At 53.4% G+C, this 8,969-nt stretch overlaps 1 pseudogene; it reads left to right on the top strand.

Annotated features, from left to right (window-relative positions):
- Window positions 1-1,619: 1,619 nt before the first annotated feature.
- LOC149339130 (uncharacterized) lies at window positions 1,620-3,314 on the top strand (annotated as a pseudogene).
- Window positions 3,315-8,969: the final 5,655 nt, after the last annotated feature.

Here is an 8,969-nt window from a genome sequence, read left to right as displayed (position 1 = left end):
TATTCACATATTTACATTATTTACATAGAGCGGGACTGAGAATGGCTCTCAGTGGAAGGGGAACGTCTTCGTCAACCGTAGTCGACTGGAGCTAGCAGGCTTCCCGGCCACACTCACGGCCGAGTTAAATATCGTCCGGTTTCCCCAGATCCCTGGCTGGGGAATAATGGTCGACGAGCACTGTCCAATCCGATGGACCGAAGGGGACGTTCTTGTCACCACCCACGGCTGGGCAGGTGCGAGCTTTTCCACTCTAACGCAGCTGGGTCGATGAGAGGGGGAGAATGCTGACTCAACCAGCCCAGCGGGAAAGGAACCTCCCGAAGTCTTCCAGCAGGGGAATGAACTTGCCTCCCCGCCGATTTCCCAGAACGCGAGTCGGGGACACAGAATTCTTCAATTATCCGCCAGCGTGACCGGCGCCGCCAAGTCGCCTCCGCATTCACGGTGGTTGCTCGGACAAAAGCTCCTGGGCCTCGCCTGCCTTCGTCGCCGCTATAGTGGTCATCTCCGCTGTGGTCGCTGGGGTTTCTGCTGACAATGGCCCTCGACATTCTTGCTACACTAATCCGCTGAGGCTCGGAGGGGCATTCCAAACATCCCACTTCCCATGGTCGTCGCGGGGTTGTCGACCTTGGTGATTGTTCACGGTAGCTGTTTGATCGGGCCACGTGGTCCGAAGTACGGCTACAACAGCAGGCCTCGATGAATGTTCACGATAGCGGCTTGATCGGGCCCACGTGGTCCGAATTACGGTTACAACAGCAGGCCTCGATGAATGTTCACGGTAGCGGCTTGATCGGGCCCACGTGGTCCGAAGTACGGTTACAACAGTAGCCACCGGGAGGCCCAGCGCTCGCTTTGTTGCCTTCATGATGATGGCGTCAATGCGCTCGTCTTCTTGTTTGGTGGTGGGTAGGTACGGCACGGCGTGGGGAATCCGGGTGATCACCAAGGCCTTGGCGAGCCGTAGTGCGTCCCTGCCCTGCGTGCCGCTTATGTGACAGCCCAAGAACCGACTACGCTCATATTCTATTCTCCTGCCCAGCACACTTGCCCCCTGCCTCTTTGCACCTAAACAGTCCGCAGCAGTGGGAGGCTGCTTTGTCCAGCACCGAGCCGAATCTCCAACTTCGGCTGGTGACGTTGTCAGAGGACGTCACGACTAGGCACGGCCTGGACGCCACAACCGACAGCCTGAAGGCCGCCCGCAGTGCTGCTGCAGTTTTTTTCCTCCATGTGCTGCATACTTTTCGTTTTTTTAGGCCTTGAATTAGATAAAAAAAAATTTCACCACCACCTGACCCGAAAGACGCGGGTTTGATCCCGGCCGCGGCTGTATAATTCCGAGGCGAAATTCTAGAGGCACGTATACTGCGCAATGTCAGTGTACGTTAAAGAACCCCAGCTGGTTGAAATTTCCAGAGCCCTCAACTACAGGGTACCTCATAGCCTGTGTCGCTTTGGGACGTTAAACCCTGTTGCGTCTGAGCCTCACGAGCCTGTGGCGAAGTTGAGTTCTACCGATTGTGGGGCTAGGGCCTACGAGTATGTAAGAGATTTCTTGACTAATCGAAAAGGCCTTTCTTCGGATTGAGGACGATGAATACGGCCCTTACATGATGGGAACACGGGGTATCCCTCAGGACGCGGTGTTATCACCGATCCTGTTCAACATAGCTATGATGCGCCTCCCAAGCCAACTGGCCCGTGTGGAAGGCATTCAACACGCGTTATATGCAGATGACATTACAATTTGGACCACTGAGGGGAGCCTTGGGGACAAGGAGGACCGCCTTCAGGAGGCCGCTTCCATAGTCGATGCGTATATTATTGACTGTGGGCTCCAATGTGCTCCAGCGAAATCGGAGCTTCTGCATGTCAGAGCGAACCCAAAGGATAGGACAGCAATGCACATCTCTCTGTCTGGAGATCCTATTAGAGAAGTGGAGGAGTTCCGTATTCTGGGCCTTTTCATTCACCATAGACTCAGACCGGACTCCACTATTGTGAAACTCGAGAGAGTAGGCGAACAGGTAGGGCGCATGATCCGCCGCGTTTCCAACAAGCGGGGCAGTCTGCGGGGCAGAGACGCGCTTCGGCTCGTCTATGCCTTCGTGACTAGCCGGATCCTATACGTCATGCTATATCTCCGCACTACTAAGCAAGACGAGGGGCGAATAGACGCCATCATCCGCAAGGCAACTAAGCGAGCCCTGGATCTCCCGGTGGCTACCTCTAATGCGAAACTCAAGGCACTGGGGGTGCTAAACTCCTACCAGGAGCTGCGGGAGGCCCACCTCGTGAACCAATACACGCGGCTCATGCAGACGGCCCCTGGACGCCGCCTGCTAAACCGCTTACACATCCAACACGACTGCACTCCAGAGGAGGCGGAGCGTAATCCAGTACTGTAGCGCCATATATGGCGCTACAGTACTGGGACACGCTCCGCATATATGCTCTGGGTCCCCCCCTCTCCCCCGTAGCATGGACACCGACATGCACGAAAACAGACGACAAGCGCGGGCTCGGGCTCTTGAGAGACAACACGGCTCCCGACCCGGTGTATATATGTAGACGTAGCAGGGCCATCGCCCACGAGATTTTACACGGCCGCTGTCGTTCACCAGGAAATGCACGTTGGTGGACTCTCCTTTCGAGCCCCGAATTCAGTGCGAGCCGAGGAAGTAGCGATAGCGCTTGCTGCCGCCCACGCCAATTCGAGAATCATTATCACGGACTCCCGAAAAGCATGTGATCATTACTTGGCAGGGGAGATCTCCCCCTTAGCTGCTTGTATTCTAAGACGGACTGCCACTGATCCAACACCCAAAAGAATCATTTGGGCTCCTGGCCACCAGGGCTTACGAGGAATGAGTGAGGAATGAGCCGCTGACGCGGCTGCCCGAGCGCTTGCTCACCGGGCTCCTCATCCCAGCTCTTCTGGCTCGGAGACCAACCAGCCGCTGCTGCAATTCAGGGAAATAATAACGCATTATAGCGACAACCGCCGCCTTTTCCCTGCCCCTGCAAAGGGGCTGAGTAAGACGGAGGAGCGAACTTTAAGGCGCCTGCCTGTGCTGCAATCATAAAACATTACGATCCTAACACGGATGGGCGATGCCCGCACTGTGGGGAGACCTGTGATATCTTCCACATGGTGCGGGCGTGTACTCAAAATCCCCCCTTTCCCTACCCCTTCCAGAGAGGCATGGGAGACTGCCCTCCTCAACTGCTCCTCGCTTGAGTCCCAAAGGGCTCTGGTGAAACGGGTGCGAGACGGGTCCTCGTCATGCGGTGTCCCGGACTAGGGACGCCGACCATGTAGCAGGGCCACTCTGTGGCTCCCAAACTCTTTCACAGAAAAAAAAAAGCTTTCACCACCACCACCCGATCCTGGTCACCACTGCTGGGACTGGAGCATCTCAGCCTGCTGACACTGTTGCGCAGAGCTGAGCGAAGAAGCGGTCGAGGCGACGGTGAGTCAAAGGACGTTTATGTACAATATGTACAAGGGCTTTACCTGATAGGTACAAAAGCCGAGAGCACAACAGGCTAGCACAAAGAAGTAGGGCGGCCCCGGGAGAGCGTCGCTCTGGCGTGATGGCTCGTCTGCTACCCCGTCTGCTGCTCGAGCTGTTGTTGTTGCGACTGAAAAAAGGATGAAAAGGAAAGTGCACGGGCCTGCCGTCCGGCTCGAGCTGAGCCACCACTGCTGCCACATGCGGGTAGAGGTGGTAGAGGAGAGTTGAAAGATATGAGAGGAAAGAGTGAAAGAACAGACTCGCGTCGCAACAACCGCGTCCGCCGAAGCGATGATGCCGGTGTGCTCGGTCTGTTATTGTTGCGACTGAGAGAAGGATGAAAAGGAAAGAGCATCGGCCTGCAGACTGGCTCGAGCCGAACCACCGCTGCCACGTGCAGATAGAGGAGAGTTAAAAGATAAGAACAAAGAGAGAAAGAAGACACGCGCGTCGCAACAGCCGCTTCCGCCGAAGCAAAGACGCTGGCTGAAACAACAGATACACCCCGCCGTTCAACTGTTGTCGCGACTGAGAGAAGGATGTAAAGGAAAGTGCACGGGCCTGCCGCCCCGATGGTAGTCACGCGACGAGAATCGGTCCTGCTGCGGCGGATTCAGACAGGCACCATTCTAACTCCTTTCTTGTTGAACCGCTTTCATCGGGGTGGCACGACGCCACCTGTATCTTGTTCCTGCTCCAGGTGCAACTGCCGTGCGGATATGAACCACCCGCTCTGGGAATGTCCTCTCTACACCTACTACACCCGTCTCGTCTTCGAGCCCTGGCCAACGTTAAGCGGGGACCGTGGGCCTGCCCCGATACCTCGTCTCGAGATCATGCCGTCGAGCTCTGGCGGGCGCTCCTCGTGTTCATCCACGACTCGGAGGCGCCGCTGGTCGACGATCGGCTCCGCAGTGCTCACGAGAGGCATGCAGCCTCCACTTAGCTGCCTCCAGGAAGTTTTAATAAAACGGAGGCAGCGTTACCCCCCTCCCCCCCTTACAATACCCCTCCCTTTCCACCGTAGCGCCTTCGGCGCGTTCTAATGTGGAATAAACGTGGTTTAAATCAATCAATTGGGCCTGCCGACTGGCTCAAGCCGAGCCACCACCGCTGCCACGTGCAGATAGAGGAGAGTTCAAAGATAAGAGGAAATAACAAAAAGGAAAGAAAAGACGCGCGTCGCAACAGCCGCGTCCGCCGCAGCGGACGCTGGCTGAAAAAAGAGATAAGCGGCCGAAGCCGCGCTCGCTCCACCTTACGCGGCTCCGTTTTCATAGCCGCCGGTGACCGCTGCGACAGCCAGACGTTCGAACCCTCCAGTCAGGTCACGCCACAGGCCACCGTTTGAATTGGACGAATGGTCGACAGGAGCTCGGCCGTTGAAGGCTTACAGACTGGAAAGGGCGGCCGGCGAAGCGTCGTAGGAGTCTCGAGCCGACACTAGTGAGGAGGAGGAGGAGGAAGGGTCTGCGCTGGCGAGCCAGGATGACTCATGCTGCAAGCCGCGACATGTCCGAGAGTCCGGGCTTGCTTTGCGCAATGGCGGGCGCATGGCGCTGGTTTCCACACAGGCCAGCGGAATGTGGGCTCGAGCACAACCCCCTCACAACAACCAAAATAAAAAAAAAACGGCAGCTTCAACAGCAAAGAAAAGGCGTATAACTGGCTCCTTGGAGCAGTGGACACCGATGGAACGGGAGCTTCGAAAGCAATGGAAATGTGCATAACTGCCCCCACGAACAGTGGGCACCTCTTTAAGTGGCGTGGCGGTAGTGACAGATGTGCGCTGCATGTGTTTGCATTGGCAACGTTGTGGGAGAAACGCGACACTGAAGTCATAGGCCGTCGGCGTTCATTGTGTTCACAGGCGTTGCCGTTGAAACGTTGTCGGAACGTCGAAGGCTAAACCCGCTTCCTAGCCTATCGAATCTACCAAAATTACATACGGGATACGGACGCTGCACGCCGTTACCTCACGGGCTCATCAGGGGTTGGCAGGAAACGAGGCAGCAGACACAGCCGCCCGCGCGCTTTCTCACCGGGCTGTTTTCTCCTCCCCACCCGATCAGGAACCCGATTTTAATCCGATCTATACCTTCAAAGATATTACAACCAACTATCAAGATAGCCATCGTCTTTACCCCCGCCTATGTAAAAACCTCAAGAAGGCGGATGAGCGGCTCCTTCGCCTTCTCGCCAATACATTGCTGTGCCCGGCAGCGCTAGAACATTTGACCCATCCTTTAACGGCAGCTGTCTGCACTGTAGAGCGGTGTCTTCGGACACGTACCACATGGTGTGGGCCTGCCCCTCCAATCCGGCTATTCCCTCCATCCCCAACCCAACCCGGGAGGGAGGACTGGGAGGCAATCCTGCTCGGCTGCCACGACTTACAGGCCCAACAAGCCTTAGTCGGGCCGCCCTGCATCTAGTAACGTTCTATCTTGTAAGGATCGGTCCCTTACGGGTTGATCCAAGCATACCTCCTGTCAGTTCCCAATAAATGTCTTCACCACCGCAATGTCCCACCACAATTTTGCATGCAAGACAGAATGGCGACCTGCAAATTTGGCCCGGGTCATATCCAAAAATTTGGCCCGGCCCTCCCCGAAATTTGACCTGGGCCGATTAGCACCAAAATCAATGTACAACCTTAACTGACCGTGTCCGACACGATGACGACCTACAAATTTGGCTCGGATCATTTACAAAAATTTTGGCCTGGACCACCCTTGAAATCTGATCTTGGCCGACTAAATAGCGACCTCGAATTCGGCTCGGGCCATTGCCAAAATGCTATCGCTCGAACTTTGGGTATAACCATGGTTAAAACCTGTTAGGAGAAGGTAAGTGACGCCAACCAAGTAAAATACAGGAAAAACACGATGTTTCGGGACCGGCTCGGCCCCTTCTTCACGGTGTGACTACGGGCGAGCGCAGCTTGGCTTTTTAAGCCCCTGTGTGGAGGACCTGCGGGTCAATGGCCGCAGCCCATGGACGTAGGATGAGGGGAGAGTCCCCAGGGAACGATTAACATTCTCTCGTGTTTGCTGTATGTGCCACGACTCGAGTAGAAGCCTCCTGCGTGGGTTAGCTTCCGTTTCCAATACAATGGTGCTGTCGAAGTCAATTGGGTGGTCACACCCTTCACAGTGTTCGGCCACGGCGCTGCGTTGACGATTCATGTGACGGACGTCCGCTTTGTGTTGGTTCATCCTTTCCGCGAAGTTCTTCGTTTCCCCTATGTACGACGCCGGGCAGACGGAACACGGAATTTTGTACACGACGCCCTGGGCCTTTTCTCTGGGCTGCCGGTTTTTTGGGCGGGGGAGAAGGCGACCGATAGTGCTGGTCGGTTTGTGCGTTGTCAGCACCCCTTCTTTTCCGAGAATGCGACCGAGCGTCTCGCTCACGCCTCTCACGTAGGGGATGCAAACACGTTTCCGCTTCTGGCATGCGTCTGAGGAAATAATAGACCGGATTTTGTTTTGCCTTTCTTGTTTCCTGATAATGCGCCGGATGAATGAGCTTGGGTAGCCGTTCTTTTGGAGGTCAGAAATGACTCGGTTCTTCTCCTTCCTTTTATCTTCACTTGAGGAACATATGGAGTCGGCTCTCTTCAGTAATGACGTCACGACAGATGCTTTGTGCGGGATGGGATGGTTCGAATCGAAATGTAGGTACCGTCCTGTGTGGGTTGGCTTCCTGTGCACCGAGGACTGCAGGCTTTTGTCGTGCCTTGTAAGTAGGACATCCAGAAAAGGCAGGCTGCCCTGCTGTTCATGTTCAACAGTAAATTGTATGGCCGGTTCAACTGAATTTAGATGACTCTGGAGGTTTTCTATCTCTGAGGTTTTCACCACACAAAAGCAGTCGTCTACATAACGGAGGAATAACTTTGGCTTGGGATTAAAGGAGGAGAGGGCCCGGCTTTCGACGTCTTCCATGGTTAGGTTAGCCACTGTGACTGAAATTGATGCCCCCATAGCAGTTCCGGTTGTTTGCTTGAAAAATTCTCCGTTGTAGGTGAAAAAGGTACTGCGCAGACAGAGGTCGAGAAGGCGACATACCTCATCGACGTTGAGTGGAGTTCTCTCGTGCAGCGTATGGTCGTTTTCGAGTGCGCGGCGAGCAACGGACACAGCAAGGGGAACCGGTACGCAGGTAAATAGCGACACCACGTCAAACGAGACTAGGCTTTCGTCTTCCTCCACGGTAAGGTTCGAGACAAGTTGGACGAAATGCCGCGAATTCTGTACATGCGTGGGTGTTCTGCCGGCGAGCGGCGCCAGCACCTTGTGCAGGTAGTCAGAGAGACGTCGCAGAGGAGACAGGGTGAAGTCTACAATTGGCCGAAGGGGGACGCCAGGTTTGTGAGTTTTAGGTAGCCCGTAAAAACCTGGAGCTGAGCCGTTTCTGGAGATGAGGCGGAGGTAAAGCCATTTGAAATCAGGATGCCGCTTGAACATCTCTGCCAGGGTTTTGTTGAGTGTTGCCTGAGTGTTTGAAGTCGGATCCTTGCGAACCTTCTCATACGCCCCACTGCTCAAAAGGGCTGACGCCTTCTCCTCGTAGTCGCGTCGGTCCATCACCACTGTATTTATTTATTTATTTATTTATTTATTTATTTATCATCATACCCACAGCGCCATTGGCTGGCATTACAGTGGGGGGGTAGAAGAAAAAGTACACAAATGCCACCGCGTGCAGGTGGTTACAAAAAAAAAGATAACAATGAGATAGAAAGAACACGGAATTATTATACACAAAAAAATGTCACAGCATGGAAGAAAATGAATCATTTGATAATATGGACACTACTTCCTCAGGCAGCTTGTTCCATTCCGAAACGGTTTTGGGGAAAAAAGACATTTTAAAAAGGTCAGTCCGGCACCTGTATTCTTTAACTTTAAGTGAATGATCTCTACGTAAAGACACGTAATCAGGGTTGGCTATATATTTGGTTCTGTCTATTCCAGTTCTAGAATGAAATATATTATGAAATAATTTTAAACGCAGTACTTTCCTACGTTTTTGAAGTGAGTCCCAACCCAAAGATTTTTTCGCGCTCGTTACACTAAAATATCGCCCATAGTTATTGAAAACAAAACGAACAGCCAAATTCTGAACTCTTTCTAGCTTTTGAACGTCAAGCAAGGTTTTCGGATCCCAGACTGTGCAAGCATACTCAAGTATGCTTCTAACGTTTGTATTATACAGCAGTTCTTTAGTCTTTAAAGGGAAAAGTTTAGCGTTACGTCGCAGGAAACCTAAAACACGACAGGCTTTGGCAGTAACGAAATGCACGTGACGATGCCAAGACATTGAACTTGTTAAATATACACCAAGATATTTAAATTCCAACACTGAAAGCAGTCTGCTATTATTTATGTTATAAGTGAAAATATGGGGAACCTTCTTTTTAGTGAAACACATATG

Source organism: Amblyomma mixtum, chromosome 6 (assembly GCF_055824585.1).
Source record: "Amblyomma mixtum isolate Tamu chromosome 6, ASM5582458v1, whole genome shotgun sequence".
NCBI classification, from domain to species: domain Eukaryota; kingdom Metazoa; phylum Arthropoda; class Arachnida; order Ixodida; family Ixodidae; genus Amblyomma; species Amblyomma mixtum.
The sequence above is the reverse complement of the archived record's forward strand: the minus strand, read 5'-3'. Positions and strand labels throughout refer to the sequence as shown.